Source organism: Lepidothrix coronata, unplaced genomic scaffold (genome assembly GCF_001604755.1).
Source record: "Lepidothrix coronata isolate B3197 unplaced genomic scaffold, Lepidothrix_coronata-1.0 Scaffold30, whole genome shotgun sequence".
NCBI classification, from domain to species: Eukaryota; Metazoa; Chordata; class Aves; order Passeriformes; family Pipridae; genus Lepidothrix; species Lepidothrix coronata.
The window spans coordinates 4,399,427-4,424,044 of NW_016690210.1; the positions used below are offsets into that span (position 1 = coordinate 4,399,427).

Genomic DNA, 24,618 nt, shown 5'->3' on the forward strand with positions numbered 1-24,618 from the left:
ATAAAACCAGAACTTCTCTTTCCAGAGCAGTATATCCACAAGTACCAACAGAATGACTTCAAGTTCTCTCACAGACTTCTCAGTGGACTTCCTACCTAGGAATAAAGTAATTCTTTCCAATGCGGATTGGTCCGAAGACTGAAAGGCAATGGGAATCTTCTCAGCAGACCTGAGAGCTCCTCTTCCCTCTGAAGACAGAAGATACCTCCAGCTCCATAAACACCAACCTCTGCCCTCAAGTTCCCTCTTCTAATCTCAGTGAGAGATTGAGAAAAGCAGAACGCTTCAAAAAATGCTGCATTTTTTTCTCTTTTTTTTTTGCTTGTTTTTGTTTGTTTGTTGTTTGTTTGTTTGTTGTTTGTTTGTTTTGGCTTCACTGCTGGGATCTACCCTTTGTCATGGCAGAATATCAACCCTTGTTGCACATCACTGAATTCTCATCAAAACATCAGTCATTATTTTGTGCTGGTCTGGACCAAGCTCAGCTTGTTCAGACTAGCATGCTTCCATGATCCCAGAACAATGCAAGCACACTACTCATTCCTTTGCAAATACAACACTGCGTAAGGGATTTCTTTGTCCCATGAAAATAATTTAACTAGCCTACAAAAAAATTACACCATTGTAGTATGACACCGAACCATTTCAGCTCTTTCAAAAGCACTTTGAAACCATGCAGAACTCAAGAGTTTCCGACCCAAGAGACTAAAGAGTAGGTTTCTTTATTCTGCATTATTTCCTTTTAGAATTTTCTAAAAGATTTGTCCAAAACAGGCAAATACCAATTTTAAGCAATACATTTTAGACAGCAATTTCACACACATACAGAGTGGTCAAAACACTATATAACAGAATGATTCAGCGGTAAAAGGATTATGCTGGCTTACGCCAGAAGCTCTATGTCTAATTTAGTACTTACACATTCTGAGCAAGAAATTAAAAAAATGGCGGGAAATTAAATTTTTTCGGCAGCAGTGCCAAAGGTTCACAAATGAATTTGAGTCAATTGACTGAAATTGGAGTTGAAAAGCACCATCCCCCATCCAGAAATGACTTCAATTTTCCATCGTTCAGGGCAGAGAGAGGTTCCAGGAATTCAGCTCTCCAGATTCATGTTTGTTAAATTTGTGTTCTTAGCCACAGCGTATGGGTTTTCACCCAGGACTTCTGTGCAACAGAACACCCTCACTGCCTCCATTTCTGCTGATTGATTATTGCTGAAATTACATTCCAGTGCTTTTGAGAGCAGCTCAGCTGGCTGAAACCTAACAGGAGCCACGTGCCAGAAAATACCTCAAAGATTTTCTTTCTCTCTGGATGAAGCTAACAAAAAGAACACTTCCTTTCTTCCACAGGTAAAAGCTTCTTCGTTCACCACGTGGAAAGGAAATTTAATGATCTCTTTTCTTTTTAGATGGCTTGCTCTTTTTTCAGGGCTGCTGCAGGACTAGTTTGCTCCAGACTCCTGGCCCCCCTTTCTGCGGCAAGCTGGCAGTGCTGATTTGATGGGCTATGCCCCTGTGGGAAACAAATGGTCCCACCAGGAGCATATATGGGATGGACTCTTCCCCCCAGGAGTCTCAGAGAAGGACACTCAGGCAGGAGAACTGATCCACTTGTCTCCACGTAGGTGCTCTGCAATATTAAAGTGCTTTCACTCTTCAGTCTTTTGCTGCTGGTCAGAAAGGCCTGTGTAAAAAAATACAGAATCTGCCTTAAAGATCTGTGTGATTCATTTTTGTTCCTCATCTGAGCACACAGAAACAAGGCAAGACCAGGTCTAAACCCCACCAAAGAGTCCCCAAATGTTTCTACAGGACACACACACAGAGCAGGACTGCCTGCAGGCTCAGGGAGGACATCTCCACTGGCTACAAAGGGTAGTCCTGCAAGGACATGGAAATATAACACATTCCTTGTTCTGCTCCATGTGTTTGTAGCTGGGGACAAACAAACCACTGTCCCCAGCTACAGTGTGGTCTCTGCTCAGTGCTCAGTGGAGTCACTGCTTTAGAAGCCTCCTCCTCTCCTCCCCGGGGCAGTTCTATCACAGCCACTGTACAGGCTGAAATTCTGGTCCTGAACACTGTCTGGGGTCATCACCTTAAATGACTGTCTGGCACAGCCAAACAAACTTTCCCTTTCTAGGCACATCTGAGCAAAGCTATACACTTCTCCCATGCAAGGTGACATTCTGTTATTAACACATGACTCGGGGATCCAAAGCCCTGCAGGGCCCCACTGTGACCATGAATGGCACCCGCCTGCATGACAGCTGGGGGGAAACCAGCACTGCTCTATCATTTACCCAGCTAAAACCCAAATATTTACTCCCAAATTGAGCTGAGCTGCAGCTAGTCTGTACCAGCTGGTTATCCCATTGAGCAAAGAAAGGAGGGAAATGGATTTCTTCCTGTTTTCCTTATCGGTCAAAAGATTAAAAGCAATATAGTGGTGCTGGTCCCTAGGTATTGTCTGATTAATATCCTGCTAGCCTGCTGGCAAATTGCCAAAATCACTTCTCTTTAAATGAGAGACTGTTCCATGAGCTTAAATGGATTATATTAGCATAACACCAATAATTCAGCACTTAAAACTCAGAGAAAATATAATAAGTAAATATAGGCATGCATCGCCTACCAAGGTTCCTTCCTGCTTTCTTTACACGTAGGCAAGGAACTGCAGTGCCTCAGATATTTCATCAGTGCAGTCAGGTCAGAAGGGTTTAACTTTTACAGGAAAAGTGTTAGAAGCAAAAAGAACAGAAGCCCTAGGAAATTCCTTTCTCCCAGCAGCATCTAGAAACTTGGCCCTACCAGTATTTAATGGTGTTGTTGATCAGGTACGATGTAACACAGAGAACTCTTCTTGCCTATCTTTAGGTTTCTTGGCTACCACTAGGACTTTCCCAGCAAATGTTGTCTGCTGGCTCACAAATCACCTCCCTCTCGCCTGACTCTTCTAGCATATTTCACATTAATAACCATCCTAAATTCTCCAGCATGTCATTTCCTTTGGCCTTCTTTGTGGCAGAGGTTTGTAGCCAACTTCAGTTCAGAAACCCCCAGCACGAGACTGGAGTCATCAGCCTATGTGGTATCTGGAACTTCTTCATTTATTCAATGTTATTCACATGTTTGGTAATGCAGTTGTGGCAAGCATATCTTTTGCCTACTGTCTGTATCAACCACTCATGTCAACAGGGATTCCAGAGGAGATAACTCCTCCCTGTCACCTCGAGCAATGGTTGCTTCCCAAATAGTGCTCCCTGAGGGACTGACATGCCACAGAAGAAGATAAATGTTCTGAGGACACTCACTAAAAATACCATGTGTTAATTCCCCAATTAAAAGTCTCTGGAGGAGAATAATGAGTGATCTGCCAGCAGTTCTGTAGGTTTGCAGTTGTCTGATATCCCACATCTGGGAGCTACTGCCCTCGGGTAGCAGCTAATTGGCCCCAGTTACCACAGTGCCTTGCAGCCCTTAATGTATCATCACTCCTGCTCAGTAAAGCAAAAAAGGACTGATTTCAGCTCTACAGACTGGGAGCCGTGTTTCAGAGAAAACAGGGAACTGACTTTACAGAATTGTACTCCACGTATAAATCACAGAGCGAGGCAAAATCCAGGTCCTGACAAGTACTTTCTACCCAAGGGAGAAATTGGTCACAGAAGATGATGATTCTTTGAGTCAAATACATTTATTTACAAGGACTGCAAAAGTGCTGCTTCCCTGTCAAAATCAAACAGACAGCATTTGCTTCACCTAGCCCCTCCTGGCCATCTCTGTAACCAAAAACAGCTGTAGCAAAGCCCTTTCTTGAGCCAAGACCCAGTGACTGCTCTGTCTCCTTGGTTTTGTGTTACTTTCTGCCTCTGCCTCTGTGGTAGCCCTGCTACTTCTCTGGCAGGCACACAGGGATCATTACCTCTCTCTCCAGGGCTTGCTCTTTTATTCTCACAGGCCCACATAATTCAGCTTTTGTGGGACCTTAAGAACTTGCTCCCATGGTTTTGGAGACTTGGTACAACCAGGGAGCTCTGCTATTTGTGAGGCTTATCTTGAACAAAACATGGTTTTGAGCCCACTCACCCCCTGCAAATGCACCCAGGCTGTAACACTGCTGAGATACCTCAAGATACATTTTTTTTTTAAATGCTCCATCAGCATTGATTTCAATGGGACCTGGATGCCTAATCTGCTTATACACTTCTGAAAATCCTATTAAGTGCCTCTTTACTTCTCTAGGTGCCTAAATATACTTTTCTTAATTTGGGTCTAAGTGATTTGCATCCGTCATCAAGATTCCTGAGAGCACAGCTCGAGGGGAGAGGCCTCCCTGCAACAGCCCCTCCATGAAGTCTGTCACTTGTTCAGATACCTAAACTGGGAGCCAAGCTCTTGCAAAGATGCTGTGACAGTGTGAAATACGTCTATTAGACTGTGAACACTCTTCATGCTGTTGCACCCTTGTCTCTCCTGCACTGCCCTCTCCCCAAGGGAACCCTGACCATGGGGTTATCACCGCTTTGTCTCCCTTTACATTGCTGCCCCAGACCTATAAAATATTTGGCAGCAGGTCCCAGCTGGGGATGGTGATGCAATTCCTTGTTGAAAATGAGGAAATGTATTTAGGGAGGGGGCAGGAATGGTTTGGCTGCCAAGGGCAGCAGCAGTGTCTCACCTGCCCCCCCCCCAGATAACAAATACACTGCTTACAGAGAAGTGGGACCAGGCAGTGTATATAAACATTTACTTCTAAGGATGTCCTAGAGAATTAAATGCCTGTGGCTCAGGAATGCCTTTGCTCAGCTGTTCTTATCTTCCTCGGCTTGTTATTCCTAAAAGGCAGACACAGGCAAGAAAACTGTGAGGGGAGATAGACCTGAGAGGCTCACGAGATCTGAGGTTCAGATCTAGGGTTTGTGCCAAGCACTCCTCTACCTGGAGAAAGGGCACTAAAAAAGGGTCTGTGCCTTTAGAACTGACACTGGATGCTGCTTCCTGCAGCCAAAGGAGTAGAAGTGAGGACAAGAAGAAATGAATCTGGCCATGACTGGGGTGGTACCCACTTATGGACATTTTCTTGCAAAAGTTTGGCCCTGCTGGGATCCTCAGGAGCCCTGCTCTGGCCCCACTGCAAGCCTCCATCAGAAAGGAGAAGAGAGGAAATTAGCACCTCTAGGAATTATGGTTTAAACAGTCCTCTTAGCACCTTTAGCTGTTCTTAACATGAAAGGAAGCTTTGAAAGGGGGATTAAAGGTAGGATGGTCTGGTTTTGTTACAGAAGAACAATTATTTTAAAAGAGTGGTGAAAAATGGAAACATATTCCAAGATCTAGAGAAGTGCAGATATAGCAATGCTCTCAATCTGGTCAGCTATTTCTCCTCTTACAAGCCCTATGCTGCAGCCCAGAAAGCCTTGATAAACCAGAGCTTAAAAGTCCACTTGGCCTGTGCCACAGATTTCTTTCTGCATTAATTCTCTTTGCTCTTAATCACAGGGCAGCAGCTGAAGTGCACCAACACTCACAGCAGCCCTGTGGAGGACTCAGCAGTGCAGGGTCCAGCCTGTGAGCTTCAATCAGCAACTGCTGCACTCCCAGGTCTTTTCTTGCACAGTGTCAGCTTGGGCAAGTCTTACAATACATCTGTGCTTCAGTCCCTTGTCTGCAGTGCCACAGCAATAATGGGGGCCCTGTACAATTCTTAGGAATTGATTAGTTACCATTTGCAGCGGACACCAACTGCTGACAAATCACCTTTCTGGAAAGAGTGAATAAACGTCCATAAAAAAATCTAGCAAGTTACAGTTTGCTGATACACAACAAAGAGGCAGATCATCCAAAATCCAGGAAAAAAATTAAAAACAATAAAAAACCCTGATTTGCTCATCCTCCCATTGCATCCGTGCGATGAGGAAAGGCAGAAAGAAAGGGTTACATTTGTTCTTGGCAGAAAGCGATGAGAATATTCTTGCCCTTGGATCTGCCAAGCTTGCAAGGAAGATCCCCAAGCTGGATATCCTCAAGGAGCAAATGTTAACTAACTAACAGAGTTGGACAGACTCTCCTTCTTGGGAGAGGAGCAGGGCTTCCCTCAATGCTGCTTTGCATGAGACCTACAGCCAGGGGCCAGAACATAACCTAATTAGGCCGGAAAGGGTGATTAGCTGTTTATTTTGAGGATGTTCAAACCATGCACTCACATTATTCACTGCCCTGGGAGAAAAAGGATGCTGTTTATAGTCCCAGACCTACGGGATCAGCAGAGTTTATTTTCCCCTACAAATGAAGGCCTGTTCTACTTACATTCTTTCAGCTGAGATTGGATCTGTTTATTTTCACTCATCTGCAGGAAATGGGAATATTTCAGTCTATTATTCTGAGTCCAGGGAAGCAGTTTGTATTACTTAACCATGGGCAAAGGCAAATTAGTCACAGCCTTCACATGCTACCTCAAAAGATTTGTTTAACAGTAGTACCATTAGTGGCAAAAGGATTTACAGAAACCCACAGTGCAAATTCTGCTTCTTGAACGATTTCTGGAAGGCATGAGAAACTTTGCTGAATGTCCCAGGTGACTGGTACTCCATCATGGGAGATGGAGTTGATCAAGTTCTCCCCCTTCCCAGCAGGCACCTCCATGTATTGATGCTGAGCTGAGGGGTTTAATGTAATATTTTCAAACTTGCTGCTCCTTTACTCTGCTAAATTTAGCTGCAGATTTGAGAGGGTATTTGGAAGCACAGAGAAAGGAAAATGCTGGTGGGACAGAAGAGAGAAGTGGTGTAATGATATTCCCCACACATGGCTTCTGGTCAGACCAGTGGCAACAGGACAAAGACGTCTTCACAACACTTGTACCTCGCCCTGCCAAAATCTACAGTGGGATCCCACTTCAGTGCTTCCAAATATTTGCTCGAGTTGGCTTCATATTTAATTATAAAACAACTCCCTTTTGCTAGTTTGTTAACAGGATTTGTTTGCATGCTTTGATCTTTTATTTTTAACCATCTCATGTTCATGAAGCCTTTGGTAAGATTCTCTGCTGATAAAAGTGCTCAAATTATAGCAAATGGACTGTGAGGTTACAATATATCTTACAGGAGTGTTTAATTCCTTTGAAGTTAAGCTTTTCGACAGTCAATAAAATTATTTTGCTTGTAACTTATTTTAAACTTAAGACAGTTTTTCAACAACTGGAATTCAAAAATTCTGCAGAACCCAGGCAACTGCAAGTGCTGTAAATATAAATTTCATCTGTTGACTACATTCAGCAGAAGAAACAATCAAGAATGCAGCAAACATCAAATACTGTGATGAAAACAGAAATTACTGGCAACCAATTATAAAGATACGGAACAGCAGAAGGTACAATGTGTTACATACATTATGGGGCTGCCAGAATAGGCTACTTAGGGATGTACAATAATAATTTAGATTGTTTATCATAATAATCTCATGCTGGTCATAACTGTCTGGCTGTTATTTTATGCTTCCCCAGCCTGTTCGCTGAATCTGTTTGCTGATTTTTGTACTTGTTTATAGTTTGCAAATTGTTTGAGGCAAGTGAATTTTGCTGTTTGTTTGCACAGTGCCGGCTCTCGAGAAGAGAATGGGAACCTCCGTGATCTCCTTCGCTGAAAATAATTAAAAAATCCCCATTGGATGCACTACAAATTCTTCCCTAGGAAAAACAAACTCAGCTGAACTCTAGCTAAATTAACTGATATCCCTCATGATCCACCAATTTTCATGGGGAAGACTTATGAAGTTCAAAAAGAGCATCCTGTTCCTCCCTCCTCCTCCTCATCGCAGGGTCCTGCTGGCAATCAGAAGATCGATCTGCCGCAAGCAGAACTTCCCCACTACAATGAACATAATCCTCCAGTTCACTGGCTTAAGTGAGTCTTGAAGGATTACTTTTCAGAGTAATGAGGGCTAGATGCTTCCCAAGATGCTTCCCAAGAAGCTAAACAGCCTTCACGAGTTTTTAAGATGAGCCAGTGCATGTAGATGTTTCTCTTGTTTGTTTGGGTTTTCTGTGTCCTGGCACTCTATTGCCATCCTAAGAGGACTCAGTCCCTGAGAGATTTCCACAAGATTTGCCAGAGTCCAAAACCACAGGCAGGTCCTACTTTCATGCATCTTTGTTTTCATGGACTCCTTGGCCAGTCTTTGCCTCTGTGCCTCCTGTGACACGTGTCCTGGTGAAGTGGTTGACTCATGAAGTGGGGAACCCAAACTCTCGATAGCTGTATTTTCCAACTTAAGAATGCCCCAGTCTTGCTCAGTGCAATGCAAGTAGCAGGTACTGCCCCTGGAGAAGTTGAGAAGAAGCAGCCACAAAAAGCAGCTCTCCCATCTCCATCTACTGTCCCTTGACAGGAAAGTCCTTGAAAAGAGGAGAGAAGGTCACAGCAGAACAGCAGCAGCATCCTATTCCCCTCTTCAGGCAACAGTCCCTTCATCCAAAGAAAACAGGCTTTATTATTTTTTTTGTATTTTTATTTTTATACCCTCACAAAACAGGCTTTATTATTTTTGGTTAAATAAATCAACATGTTTCTTGTAGAATTTTGGCTGTTCATTGTATATGACCAAAGAGTCCAACAGAGACAGTAATTTAAGCAGAAACTTGGTGTCAGCTCTCCCGGGGTAGGAAGATTTCAATATTTCAAATTGTTCTATTGTTCATAGGAAAAAAGCAGTTAGAATCTGATCAGGTAGTTAATACTCCTGCAAGACATGACTCACAGGCACAAGCATTCCTAATATTTACTTCAGATTATGAAGTAATTTCTAGCCTCACTAAAAATTTTCCATATTTCTGTGGAATTTACTTGTAGTTTTTTTAAGACATTTTGAAACAACCCATTGGAGTATAGCTGTTTTCTCCCAATACACATAGGAATCTATGCTAAATTGGATAACAAAGCTGCTTGGATTGGAAAACAAATTAATCCACCCAGTCAGATATAAAATGCCCAGAAGAAACAGAAAAGTAAAAGCTTTTTTACATTTTACTTTGTGAAGAGAGAATGAAACATTCTCATCTCCAGGGATTTTTGAGTCCCTACTCTCATCCTTCAAGTTTTATCTTCCCTACTCAGATTCAGATTTTTAAGGAGCCAAATTAACTGTTTTTATGAGAGGAGGTGATAATGGCAAGAGGGGATACTGTCAATCAAGGACCAATTCCCTGCCCACATGAACATCCAGGATGAAAAGCTCGGTGGGTAACAAACCCATTACAACAACCAAGCAGGATGTCCAGGGGCTGCTGAGGGACAGTGCCCTGCATGAGGCTCCCCTGCAGAGCTGATGCTTCCAACAGAGCAGATATATAATTGATGGCAAGCCAATCAATACAGTGATGGGGGTCTCTGCTGCTCTTCATCTCAGGCAAAAATAGAAGCTTAAATGCAGAAGTTTCTCTCCAGTGACTTGGACCTCTTGCTCACGTGAAGGTATCCACATTTAGCAAAATGAATTCCACCCTCTCTTAAGGCTGCTTGCATTTCCTGAGCTGCTCGGGAGGGAACACTCTTTCCCTTCTGCACCCCAGGTGCTGTAGAGGAGGTTGGGTGCTTGAACTCTGTTTTGAAAGAGCAATCCCTCTGATCGTGAGAGCTGGGAGCAGTGGTTGCCAGGATGAAAGGAGGAAGAAATTGCATGTCTTCAAGTGGAGAGTTTCTAGCAGAGTCCAACAGAGACTCAAAGGCATCAGAAATTTACCTCAGGGGAAATCCTGGGCTATATTTTCTCTGAAAAAAATACCCAAACTCTACATCACGGATGTGCCTAACAAAGGAATCTGACTGGCAAAGTTCATCCACATCTGCTATCTTTTAAGAAAGGGGTAAAAGTATATTTGATGCAGCGTTCAGTTATTTGCTCTTTGGAAATCCAGCTCCCTGGGAGTTATTCTCTCATTCTGTTTTATTAGTTTTCAGTGTCTCCCAAGATCTGTGCAGTTCAGCTCCATGGCAACTCAGGAACTCGCTTAGTCGCCTTACATATTGATGTATACAAGGAAAGCACAGTGCTAATACACTGTTTGAGCATCTCTAAGGTATATTTAAAATATCTAAGATATGTGGCAGAGTAGGATTTACAGAGGATATGGAACAGTGCTGCCTTGCCTTAAGTTGTAGCGATTGTTTCTTATGGAGTTCTACCAAGTCGCTCCTGGCTTTCCAACAACTAAAGTCATGCTAAACTTCTATCCACACTGTTAAGCAATATTAGTTCTCCCTGTCCTCCAGAGATTACAATAAAAAATACACGGTGATTAAAAAGAGGCAGCAAAACAGAGCATAAAGGACTTGTCCTATGGTAACTAGCTGTGTCTAGACCTACTAGCTGGGTGCTACTGACTAAACCCTGGGTATGAGCCCTGTAGTCCTCATCCTTTGCTGGTCTGCAGCCCACCATGACTCTGCTCAGCCTGCCAGGCCCATGCTTTTTTACAAAGGACAGAAATACAAGAGGGATTAGTGCATGTCCATGTTTTGCTCTGACATGTGCATCCATAATAAGAAGCACTTCAGGCAATAGGAAACAGAAAAGCCATAACAATTCTCACACAGACCTGAAATCAGATCCCTGATTCCTAAGCTTTCATCCCCATGCCCACTCAACAGCTGGCTAGTCCTGTACATGACATAGGTTCAGTTACTTTGAATATCTGTGTGCTGATTTTCATGATTTATGATGGGGTCCAGACAAAAGGCTTAGTGCCAGCTGCAGTTCTGGAAGTGCTGTGGGTATTCATTAGTTAATGCCACAAGGACCTGGTGTGGAACATGTAAAGCCTTAGTGGCATTCTACTCCCTCTCACTGTTAGCTTTGAATGTCATTGGGATAACTTTTTTTGATACCTCAGGGAAGATGACAAGAAAAGTAGGAACAACTACCAGATGGGGAAAAAATGCTTTTTCCACGTTTTGTGAGAGAAATAAAGCTGCATGTTTCCCTTCTGGTATTGAGAACAGGAGAGGGATCAGCTTCTGCTGTTTCAATTGCAGTAAGTGACCTACGTGATGCTGGGAGATTAGACACTTGTCCAAACACAATGGCAAGAAGCTAAAGACACGTATCAATGTGTTCTGAGATCCTCTGGAATGGCTAATTTTTCACACAACAGTTCTACATTCGAAAACCCACCTTTGAAAATGGGTAATGTGTAATCAATGATGTCAAACCACAGTTCCTGTTGTGCCAGTGGGCTTTTCCTACTGCCCATTTGGATTTAATGACCTTCTGATGTGTATCAATGCAAAGCAACTCCTGTCACCAACGACCTGCTTTAGCTGTTGCTTTTAACTTACAGGACAAGCCATTGCAGAAACGCATCTCTCCCAGGCAGCTGGCAAAACACATGAGGAGAATGTCAAAACAGAGAGAATAAACACTGAAGAGCTTCTCAAGCCCGTGAAGGCATTTTCATTGGAGGTGCCTTTGAGCAGAAAAGCTCTTTCAGTAGTGCTAAAGGGTCAGCAAGGTGTTGGAGAGGCAAAAAAGAACTTTGTGGCTGCACTATTGAACACGTCAGAGTAATCACAGGATCCCCACTTCCCCCGCCAGCAGCAGTCAGGCAAGCGTCGTTCTCTGGCTTCAAATCTGGAGATGGGGGTCTTCACTTGGTGGCTTCACAGAATTCCATCTAGTTTACATCATCCTTCTGCTCTGGAAGTCTTTCCACAGTGAGAGACACTACTGTACAACATCAGGGTTACTTAAGGTGAGTTTCAGTGGGTGTAATGCAACTTTCTGGCCGGCGCGTGTTCATCTGTAATCCCATCAGCTAATTTCTGAAGTTGAAACAAAGCCAAATGCAGAAAAAGTGAAAATGGTTGTCTTTTATCCGCATTATAAAGTCTGTATGGGCCATTAACATGAAGCTCCTTATTGTTATTGGTATTACTGTTGTTATTATATTCTTCATTTTGAAGCACCAAATATAAGAACATAACTATGAGTTCATAATCACTTTGATTAAAAGAAGGGAAATTCACTCAAGTGTATATGATATATATGTGTAATTGTACCTATTACTACAGAAAATTCATTTACATGGTCAGGATCAAGATCCAGCCTATGTAGATAAAGCTGATATAAGAAAAGTTACTTTACTTCTGAAGGCATCTGTTGTCTGCTACTAAGTAGGGAACTGATTTCTAATTAGATAGATCTTAAAGAAAATGTTTGGCAATATTTGAAGCATCCTGCATTCTGCATCTTGTTTCAGCTACCTGACTCATCAACATTTTGCTTTTGCAGCCAAGGAGAGTGACAGGATGTTAAGGTAAAAATAAACAGTCATCTGATCTGTAAGTAAATAATAATACAGTAACAGGAGTGACCTATTATTTAAGGTTCCAGAACAATTTTTGCTTTAAAGTTCATTTCATTAGAATGTTTCAGCAAATTTCTGTCTGCACTGCTCCCAATGACTGGTTAGGTCCCAATCAGAGGAAAATATTTGAACATTGCAGGTTTCAGGAGGAGTTGCTTTTTCAGAACACAAAATCAGCAATTGGTAACCTTTCATACCGAAATTTTTACATATTCATAGCCAAAAATAGGCAAAACTGAACAGAAGTTTTCTCACTGGCCATGCTGACAATGAAGACATGGGATATTTTTTGCCAAAAACCCTGTGGAGGAATTGGTATTAAAGTGACCTCCACACTCAGTATAACCCCAGGAGAAGTTTAGGGAAAGGGTACAAGTACATCACCTGTCCTGTTTCTAATTCTATCATACCTTGATGGCTGGAGATACATTATATATTGTCTGGGGGCTTATATTAATCAAATTTACATAAAAGTCCCCTAGGTATGCCCTTGTATCCATCCAATGGAAAGTGAAGGCCAGAGCCTCCAAAGATCATCCTGAAATCCACTTCTAGCCTATCTCCTTTTATGAATATTCTTGGCAGATGCTGGCAATGAACACACTCAAGTAGTCATTTAAATTCTGCTGCTTTCTCAGGAAGGGAATTCGTTATAAATTATATTTGGTAGCATCTACTAATTCATTCATTCTCCTTCAAATGCCAGCTACAGCCTGATCCTGTACGAGTGTTCATGAAAAATACTTTCCATTTAAACATTGAGACTCTAAGACTCAGCACTGAAAATAATTGAATTGTTGATTTTGTTTTCTAAAAAAAATAATTACGTTGAAAACAGCACATTCCTATGCAATGTTTCCACCTTGATTAAATTATACACTTTCCACTGGAAAAAAAATAATCCATTTTCTGCTCTCTATTTATGGAAGTATCAGTCCATCTTTCTGAGGTTTCTCTGCAGTTCAGACAAGGACACTTTGCACTTTGCACCAATCAGCTGTTTACTGCCTTAAAAATTTGGGCTTCTATATAACGAATCACCAGGCATGGGAGATTCAGTGATCAGTTCCTGGGTCCCAACTAAGGGAGCACTTAAACTGTGCTTAACTTAATTGTTAGAGTATATTTAAAGGCTTCTCTGGGTTGGAGTTATCAGTTTAGACCACAGATTGACATTCAATGGACAGAAAATTTCAGTGCAAATGCCATCATGCAAAAAGCAAATGTACATACTCTGGAGTGACATTTCATGTGACAGCTAGTTAGGAACTTCAGCTGATGGATGGTGAGCATGGGTTAAAACTAAAGACATTGCACACTTTGCCTGCTTCCAGGATCTTAGTACTTGTTTCGTTTTTATTAACTAGCCTCATTGTTTTGAAGGACAATAAATTGTTACAATTAAATCTTCTTTACAGTTATCTTGTTTGGGAAGTTCTTTATGGATCACAGTCTTTCCTGAAATTACACTGTGCAAATATTATTACTTGTGGGATGAAGTTATGCTTAGTGAGTAAACCAAATATATGAACAAATAAATAAGCAACCTTCACTGAGCAACTTATTGCTGAATATGTTTGGACATCTCCATTAATTTGGCCTTCTGCTGGCACTGAACAATAATTTCACCACCTCGATAACACAAAAAAAGAGCAAATGAGAACACAGTCCCTGGGTTTGAGAGAAGATTGTACAGAGTAGCATTTGACTACAAGGCCACAACATCAGATCATGGTCCTGGCAAAGACTGGAAGGTCATATTCTCTGAAATTAATGACTGCCAATGCTGAGACTTTCTTCAGGATGACTTTTACCAGAGTTCGTCTCTCTAGTTTCAAGTGGAATATTAAGGAGATACTATTTCCACCAGTATTGGCTCAAAAGATCACTGACAGATGGAATTCACTGTAGAAGGCCTCCACCTTACACTGGAAAGTTGAAGAGAACCGTAAATCAAAAAAGGCAGATAGGACTCTGCTTTTAGCCACTTCAGTGGTAAACCTGAGCCTTGGTCCTGGCTTTGCTGCGTGGTTAGCCAATTCTGGACACTCTGAGGAGCAAAAGGCTTCAGCATTCCTTAGGCACCTCGTGAAAACATCCATATTCTTAAGCAGAACATGAAATACCTTCTAAGCAAACTTTTCACCACGGCTAATTGCAGGCAGTTGTTCAGAAACATCCATGTGGTTCTCATCTTGTAAGTGCAGGGTAACAGGTAGTAAAAATCATAAAAACTTACGCTTTTGCATCTGTTGAACTCCTAAAATTACCTAATTGCAAAGCTAGTTACAAAATGAAGAGGGAGAAAGTTAAGGAAAACTACAATAAACTCGAAAATCAACACTGACACAAACAACGTAGCAGGTGTCAGATTAGATAAAATAACTTGTGATTGCATATCACAATGTGACTTCATTAAAAGTGCAAACAAATTTAAGCCTGAGGTTATGAAATTGACTTTAATTTGTCTTCTTAGTGACATCTAAAAATTTCAGAAAATGTTGGCAGAAAAAGAAACTAAACACAACTGTAAAGACTCTCTATTTTTTTTGTAAATATATAATCTAAATTGAAATAAGCCTCAGGTTGAAAATCAAAAATAAAATCTGGTTTCTAATTAATTGGGTAAAATTAAGTAATTAGGTAAGAATTTATTCATGGTACCTTGAGCTTGAAAGAAAAAAGCACATAACTAAGTGGGGAAAAAACTCTTTATCTGCTGTGCTCAGCTGAATTCGTGTTCTTTATATGTTCAAAGGTGCTTATGTTTTTAATGTGAACCATGTCAGAAATGGGAAATCTTTATTTCTAAGTAAAAGATACCCAGGGGTCCAGTGCAATCACTGGCATTCTGATCATTCATATCACCTAACTCTTAGGTCATTGCCTTGCAAGTTCTGTTTTGGGCTGTTCCAATCAAATATTTCCAACACAGATCTGCTGCCAAGGGACTAGTTCTTGGCATTATATATTCAGGCTATTCTATGGAACTCAGCTGCGGTGTCCCCTTGGTTTTCTTTCACTGATCCACACGGGCACAGCCTGGGTACCCTGTTTTACAACCTCAGCCCTGCTGCCCTGCCCTCAGATTTCTGGCACAGCACCCCCACACCCCACACCTCTGCCGTAGCTACTTTTCAAGGACACATCAAAGGGTTTTCTTCAAAGAGTGACTAGAACATGAAGGCTACACCAATAAATATCATACAGCATAGGAATGCTGCTACATGCTAATTTTGCTTGGGAAAGTTGAGCTACAAGAAAGTTTCCAGTGTTTTTGTTTTGATATATTTTGCTTTGTTTTAATCAAGTTAAGCTACAATAGCAAAGTTCAAGTTTCACAGCATAAACACTGGGGTTTCTTCAGCTCATTTCCATCTGTTGCACCATGTTACCCTTTTGATAACCTGATTTTGAGAGTTAAAACCTTTCTCCCTGACTGCTTTCTGTCCTAGACAAATTCCACATATCTGAATACAACAATCATCCTAGTACAGTTCTAGATATGAGACTTCATTATTGAACATTACTAAGGTGTTTAATCTCTGTTTGACAAACGAAGAATATTAGAAAAGATAAACTGCAGTATCTGAGCCGCACAAGGGTCTAAAAAGGTTTATTAGATAAAAGATCAACAGGAATTTAACTCCTAAACCCAAAAGATAATAGCAAAATTGCTTCTGTTGGCATTTCAGCTGGATTTTTTTTTCCCCAGATTTCTCTACAGGTTAAGAAAAAAAGACTTGGAAACAGTGACTCCTTAAACAAACTGCACCGAGATTTATATCTATTTGCAGAAATATTAGTTCTCAGTGGGTTTTCCTGCATTCAACACTTTCTATATTATTAAATGGTTTCAGAGCTGCCAGAGTCTGCTAAGTTACTCTAAATTTTTTTTTTTTACTCAGGTATATATTTTATTGCTGTTGATGGGAAAATCTGATTCTTGTAACTTTCTGGGCTACAAATTCATAAGTGGCAGTCAGACATGAGCAAAATTTCTCTCTCTCTTCAGCACAATAAACAGAAACACAGAAATGATACTTCAAATGTAAGCAGAGAATACTGATGTTAAAGAGTTGTTTCAAAAACTGCCAGGAAGAAACAATGAAATTCATAGGTATTCAACACAGAAAACTGAGAAAGGAGACTGAATTAATCTATTTTCAGAGAGAATATGGCACACATTAAAAGGCCAGCAAAACAGAGCTCATGAAATAGGATTCCTCTAGATGGAACTCTTGAATTTGAAAGATGACAGTCATGTAACAAAAGCATCAAAACTTAGGAAATTATTCTCTTCCTCCACTGATTATTTCTCCTTCTGAAACACCTCCTAAGAGGAAAATGAGTGTATCTCACCTACTCAGTTCACGGCGTGATGAGATACACCCCTCCTGTGCAGAAGACTTGAATTCAAAGGACTTGAATAATGCAGTAAAATAAATAAAATGATGACTACGATAGAAGTTTTGACAGGTGTAGAGAGCTCTGTATCTGTGCAGTTCCTTTTAGAGTAGCATTAAAGCTGCTAAATGAGGATTTTTAGATTTGACTCAGCTCTTGCCATTAAACTTCCTACTAAGACTTGCAAACCTGCCTGGACTACTAACAGGATTATTTTTTAAATATTCTTTTAATTATTCTGTAAGTGAAACCATTACATGAAAATACTTGTGAAGTAATGGGCAACAGAAAATCAAATTCACTTATATAGAACATGATTCTTTTAAAATAATATGAAGTACTGACGCAGTCATAGAAGAATATTCTGCAGCAATTTCATCAGCAGCATCAGAATAGTTTTGCAATAATCTTTCAGACAAGTGTGATATCTTTTAAAACTAATCATTAAAAATATATTGGAGTAAAAGGAAAAAGTATGTATCTACAGACCTAAGTGCTATCCTTCAGCTTTAGAAAAACACAAAGACACCAGCAGTAACACTCAGACCCAACAATTATATGCAACAAGAACACAAGTGGAGATGAAGCAGAAGTGCTAAAGTGACAAAGAGCTTTGCAGGATAACACATCTCGACTGAAGCACTTGCAAGGTAAAATAAAATACTATGAGACAGCTGCTCCTAAAGCCTCTGCACTCACACTGAGGAACCAGGTAGCAGCTGGATGTCAGGGCCTTGAACCCTTCATCAACACTGCAAGGAAAGGAGCTGCCATAACCAAGATCTTTGCACTCCAGCACAGCACACGCTGCAGAAATAATAGAGACACATTAGAGAGCACAATGTGCTAACAGGTACTGAATGCTGACCTCTGCCAGTGACTGTGCAGTTTTTATTCTTTGCATTTTTAGCTCCACAACTTGACTGCTGTAAAACACGTTTTCTTGAAGCTATCTTTGAAAACGCATAGAGAAATCTTGCCTGGCAGAAAGCGTAACGTGTGTGACCTACTGTGGTGCACAGAAGCAGGCACTGCACTGCCTCATAGCTGCTTGCTTCTGGCTGTTCCTGGAGGTACCAGTTACCCTCTAAACCCCTACTGCATATGTAACACATTTATCTTCAAAAGATTGCTTTTCTCATTGAATCTCTCACAGCAGTTACTATAAAGTCCTTGGACTTACATGCATCTGGAGATGCCAATGGCCAGATAAACTCCACACATGGGCCACGGTCCTGGAGCTGCCTTTCCCCTTGCAGGGCTGCAGAGAAGGTCCCAGTTCCTGCAGTCAATGAAAAACACAGCTCGTACCCATCTCACAGCAAAACTTAAAAACTATAAAAATACATGCACAACATCATTTCATAGACACCCCTGCACAGCACATGCCGTGATGCCGCCCCAGCCCGGAGGCAGCCCAAAGCACAGTCCCCGTGAGGAGCAAATTGCCACATGTAGGATTATTGCTCCAACGAGCAACAAAAAAACTGCACGCAGGAGAAAAATGATGCAGCAGACCCAAAATATATTAACTCATCCAATTCTTTTTCTGACATGAGCAGTAGGAAGGACCAAAGCCACCTACATCCCTCTGAGGTGCAACAGAGATCTCTGTTACTGCTGCCAGGGGAAATCATCCCCGCCCATGGGTCCCATCATGTGCCCTGGCACGGCAACTGGTCCCAGCTCTGGTACAAGCTGAGGCAGAGTGTGGGGTGGGCCCTGGATGGCACTGATCCAACCTTGGGTGCTCAGCAGGTTCTCCTGAGCCTGCAGGTACCCAGCCAAGTACCTTGCCTGGTGCATGACTACTTGCTACCCACAACGGGTGACAGGGGTGGGGATACTTTTTCAGAAGACATTTTGTAATTGCGACTGTGTGTTTCATATACAGCAGCCAGATGCTTGGGGGGAGAGGGAGGGGGAAGAGCTATAAATCTATAAATAAGTAATGGAGTGTTGGGCTATGAAATTCATAGATTAACACAGGAGAAACTCTCTCGGCGGCTGCATTAACGCCAGCACAGTGTGCAGCTGTTTATCGCTCTGAAACAGCTCCTGCCTCTCTCCACAAAGGCTGTGTGGTGCTTGTCTGGACTCCTGTACCTTTTCCTCGTCTTCACCTCCAGCCATAAAGAATTAACTCATCACTGAAACTGCATAATCGGGATCTCAGGCTCCACTAACACTCGCTTAAATAATATGACTATGTCTCATGTGACACCAGCCTCTCTGGTTTCAGAGTGCAGCTTGGTCCTCACTGCCTGTCTGGGAAGTTTTGGGGGAACAAGCGACACAAGGTATGGCCACAAACCTATTTCTTCTCCCATGCTGGGTCCACCCTTGGCATCAGAGACCCCAGGGTCACAGCAACATTCCATGCACTTGAGACAGGTCTGTCAGAGGATTTATTGGTCTTGGAGAATGCCATGAGCCACTCCTGGTTGTCAAGCAAGGACTGATTTAACCTGCAGCCCTTCCAGATACTGCATATTCAGGGAGGAATTAAAAACTCCTTAAAGAAAGCAGCACACAGCTGTACACTGTGCAGGCTCAGCAAGTGCTGGTACTGCACATCCTGGACCACCCAGCAGAGCCACATCCAACTTCCCAAAGCTTCCTTCCCCTCTGTCCCCACCGCCTAAAGTACCACTGAGATTGCAGGTATCCCTGGGGTATCTGCTCACCCTGGTGGGCAGCTCCAAGCCTGTTTCTAACCCCTCTCATGCAGGATCAATGTGCCCTTCACCTTGCCCTGCTGCCCAGCTCAAACAGGGCCTTACCTCAGGTTTCCCTGCCAAGGGCAGACTCCATGGGGTTTGAGATCTTGCATTGTACAGGAAAGGTCCTTCTCTGCCCAGCACCTCAGTCCTACAGCTTCTCTCCACCTATGTTTATCCAATCCCTTATCCATCTTTAAGTGCTTCTCTGACTGATTATCATCTCCCATCATGGAAGTATCTATGTGCTTTGTAGTTAGTCACTTTATTTCTCTGCCAAGGATGCTCTCAAACTCCTGTCACCAGAAGCACCCTGTGTTCTCATCATGCCATAGATCTTTAAATGCAGTAGTTATACATTACTTAGGCTGCACATATTTATTCCTAAAATAACACAGGCATCTCTACAGACCTTCACTGGGCCTTTGAAGCACTTCAGGCATCTTGCTTTCCAGTTTATTATTCAGTGGCACAACTAAAATAATTGGTACTTTCTAAGACTTGACTGTGTTTTCAGACTCCTAACAGAGTGAGTGGTCAGGTGTGATACAGAGCTCAGAGGAAACTGAAAGAAAAGAGAATACACGAGTGTGTTAGGAATTAAGCTACTTCTTGTTGCTTACCTCTGTAGAGGGGTGTAAGGCCCTGCAGGGGAGAAAATCATAAATAGTACCATTCTGAAAGCAGGTGAAGAGGATGAATGAATGGGAATAATGTAAGTCAAAGCCCACAAAACCTGTGGAGCTCCTGAGGCAGGATTTCATTGCCCTCAAAACAGCAGGTAAAATCCCTGGAGATTCCCACCTCGAGCAGACCGGCAGGGAAGTCCACGTGCGGCGTATGCAAGACAAATTTTGTTCCAAGTGCTTTGCTGGGTGCTGCCTGATCTTGGGCAGGAGAATTCTGCCAGGATGCACAAGGTGCTCAGACAGAAGTCACTGAGATATCCATGCTGTCCAGGTGGAGCACTCTCCATTTTCAACTATGGTCCTGAAATCCTGGTTGCCCACAACACGTACATGTAATTCTTTTCATCTAGTCTTTGCTATGGGGCAAATTAGTCCTCTAGACAGGGAAATCTGAGTACAGCTGGGAGGCTGGAGCTGGTGGGGACCGACCTCTCGGAGTACATGCACACTAAATGTGATGGTTTTGCCCTGCTCCACTTCTGCAGGAGCACCTCAGCAAGGCCCTCATCCTGCTATAGCCCCCCACACACACTCACTGTGCCTCAGTTCTGTGGCTTGACAAAAAACTGTGGTAACACCAGGTTGCCAACCAGCCTTCTCATTTGCTTCTAGAATTTCTGTCTACACGTGGCACGGGCACAGTGTTTGAGATCAACATCTGGAGAGGGCAGGGAGCTGCTTCTTTGTGGGTGCCACGTTTATAGACGTGGATTTGTACGTGGGAAAACACTTTCTGAAAAAATGCAGGTATCCTGGACTCGTGGGATGTGCTTTGCTAGGACTATCCTCCACCTGGGCAATAGGGCCCTGGTATATCAGTGAGGAATATCTTGTGATGTACCTGTTGTCACCATTTTCAAGTGCCCTTTCACTGCTACCAGAGCACAGGTGGCTTGGAGTTAACTGTTTATTAATTAAATGGAAGAAAGTCAATACATATCTTTTTAGTGCAGTCAAGATATGACATATTATAACTTAAGGAGATGCTATTAAAACACTAAAGAGGACACTGAAACACTAAAGAGACACTGAAACACTAAAGACACACAATTAAAACACTGAAGAGGAAAACCACAAAATATCTGCTAAAAAAGACCCGTGGTGTGAAATAGGGTGCGCTGGTTGAGATGAGCAGACTAGCAGTAAGGCCAGATGGTCAGAACTGCCCTGGAATCACCTCCTGTGCGATCCCACTGAAATCAGCAGGGTTGAACTGGCTTACAAATCAGGAGAGCAGGATGCCCACTTCTGGCTGTCAATGTTGCAAACTAAACCTTATGATCACAGCCAGAAATGTGTAAGAGTTTGGTTAAAATGTTACAGAGAACTCTAGAGATGATGTGGCAAATGTTCACGGTGGTTGCTCCAGTAAATCCAGAGTACTTCTGCTTATGCAGTTTATTTTTCCTCAGTTTTAAACAATCAGAACTGAAATAGAGTTTGGAACAAGAGATCCAGCTTTGCCCATGGTTGGGAGATAGCTGAAGTCAGGAAGTTTTTGCTGAAATCATATTAGTTAGGTAAGGGGAGCTGGGTGAGGCCATAGGATGGTTCCTTGACCAAAATGTGGCACACAGTAATATTTGAAGCAGAAAATGTTCCATTTTAAATTAATAAAAAAAAAAAAAAAAAAGAAAGACAGAAAGAAAAAAAAAAAAAAATAGCTCTGAATTTGTTATAGCATTTAAAAAGAGGTAATTCTCAGTAAGTACATACTCAGAATGTTAAAGGTTAACATGTAAGAAGCATTGCATATTGATTGCAGCACTTCAGAACTGGAACATTTTCCATTAACATTTTCTCAGCTTCACAACAGNTGGTTCCTTGACCAAAATGTGGCACACAGTAATATTTGAAGCAGAAAATGTTCCATTTTAAATTAATAAAAAAAAAAAAAAAAAAAAAAAACAGAAAGAAAAAAAAAAAAAGAAAAAATAATAGCTCTGGAGGCATAGTCCTGTTTTATTAGGTGTAAATCAGATGTGATATTAAATCCATATGTTAAAGGTTAACATGTAAGAAGCATTGCATATTGATTGCAGCACTTCAGAACTGGAACATTTTCCATTAACATTTTCTCAGCTTCACAACAGGCAGCCACATAGATACAGAATGGCTAAGAAATAACCACAACAGTAAATGCTAATGCAAGTTTTATAAAGATAATAATGCCTTCCTTACATTTGTGATGATAGCAAGCAACAGAGATCCCTAATAGCAGCATCAATTCCATCTCACAAACAAGGAAAAACTAACATCAGAAAAAGTAACTATGTAGACCTACCAATAAAATCATATAGCTGATAGTAAAATGATTCAACAGCAGAAGAAAATGTAACATCAATATAAAATATATTAATTAGTACCTTTTCCATTCCATTGCAAATATGTCAGTGCTTGCAAAAGCAGGAAAGCTTGTGTTATCAGGGCTCCAGACTCTGAAGCTCATCTTTCTATGACTGAGCAATTGTCCCTGAAGGCCACTAAATTAAACACAGGGAGACAGAATGGTAACATTTTTTTCCCAAGGACATAAGTGGATTGTAAGATTAGACATCTCCCTGACACTCCTCTCAGTGGAACCATAGCAGCCTGCTTCCCCCTTATCTCTGAATGTTAACATCCCAAAACCCTCCAAAATACCTCCCAAATACGGGCAAATCTTTGGTGGTGACACTGCACGCTGGCAGGAGTGGGCTTTGAACACCCCTCAGCCTCTTCAAGGTCTATGCTTCTCATGGCAGGGAGCAGTGCCTGGTCCCCATCTCTGGGAATTACCCCTGCTGATCCCTGGCTCTGGGAATTGCCCCTGCTGGTCCCTGGCTCTGGGAATTGCCCCGCTGCCGGATCTCGATCCTCAGGCTCATGTAGGGCTACCTATGTTGATTTGCATCTGATTTGCATTTCATGGGCATGCCTGGGTAAATGCAAATAGCTGGGACTGTGAGCACCAAGTACAATGGGCAAGGAAGGAAGGGGTCAGTGAAAGCACAGGCAGCAAGTCAGCCTGCACACGGATCTGGGCACAGTCCTACACACACAGCCAATGCTGGTCCTGGCCAACACCCCAAAATCTGGACACCTCTGAGTCTCACCAAGCAGCCAGGGAACAGAGGTGCTTTCTGAGCTATGGAGAGCACAGGGATGGTTGGTGTTCCACAGAGAGCCAAGCTGAGGATTTACACTGCAGCAGAAGAGCAAACTCTATTTTGTTCTATGCTCCTCTGCCAGCAGTTCCAGGCAGACTCTATTCTTTTTTACCTCTTGGCTGCTGCTGAACACTGTTGTTTTCATTAAACTGCCAGTTACAGCCCAAGCTCTTTCCTGAGCAGTAAGAGTTAGGCCAGGCTGTGTTGTTTTGCTTGTGAAGCTTGGAGAAAACCTCCATTTACCCTTCTTTCTACCCATCAGCACCGAATTTCACCTGCTGTTCCACTACATGGTCATTCAGTGTCACAAAGCACTTCTGCCACTCTGCAGACAGCTTTCATTTGCACTACCCTCAGTAACTCAGTGTCATCAGCCAGAGATGAAGTTATCTTGGCAAGTTATCTGAAACGTCTTCTTCTGCCCAGCAAAAAAAAAAAAAAACTCATTCTGTCAAATAAACAATCCCACTTCTGTGAGCACACCACTCCAATTAATGGAGGTTAATTGTCTATAACAAACAACCATTCAGTGTATTCATTACACTAATGAGATTTCCTTTTTAGAGGATTTATGAGTTGAAAAATACAGTTCTGTTCCCTCAGCTTTTAACTGCAGGAAGGAAATGTGCTTGAATTTGGGAAAATCTTTCATTCCAAGAGAAAATGACAAACTGCTCTTAAAAGAAAATGGATATTCACCCCCAGTTGACACTTAGATGTACCCGAGCAAAAGACCTGAAGAACTGCTTTCAGATGCATTCATTTACTAAGTGCTATGTAATATAAATGTGTGATACTACAGTTGCACCCACTTTTTACATTGACTATAAAGATTTTTAAAGCATAACTGACCCTGATGTCTTCCCACATCACCAGCAGGTTGCCATCAGAGAGCTAGAGTTACCTGGTTTTAAGAGCAATGTGCTGGAAAGCCAGTGAAAAGTAACAGGTGAGATATTTTCAGTTCTCTTATTTTAAAGATTTCACAGTTAAAATATTTTGGTTGATTAAACACCATTAAAAGGAGTGTATCACTGGAGACAATGACACTGGGCCTGGCACAGTTACAGCCAGATCACCACGTGTTGTTAATCTACAATTGTGCTGTGTGTTGCTGTTCTGTTCTCCACTCATACCCATGTTTTCAACACAGACTATACCCCAAATAAGAATCTAGCGTTTTCAAGCTTACTAAAGGTATATTTAAACTAGTCCATAATGAAAGAATAATAAATTTTGATACAGGGATATTAGCAAGCCCTTAAAGAAGGAAAGTAAATACATTGG

The 24,618-nt window shown here is 42.0% G+C and overlaps 1 long non-coding RNA gene across 1 annotated transcript; it reads right to left on the bottom strand.

Annotated features, from left to right (window-relative positions):
- Nucleotides 1-342: 342 nt before the first annotated feature.
- LOC108495370 lies at nt 343-22,630 on the bottom strand. The gene is made up of 3 exons (XR_001874103.1): nt 22,549-22,630; nt 17,957-18,055; nt 343-1,689 (listed from the first exon to the last, which is right to left on the bottom strand). It is a non-coding gene; the product is annotated as an uncharacterized LOC108495370 (long non-coding RNA).
- Between the last annotated feature and the right edge of the window lie 1,988 nt (nt 22,631-24,618).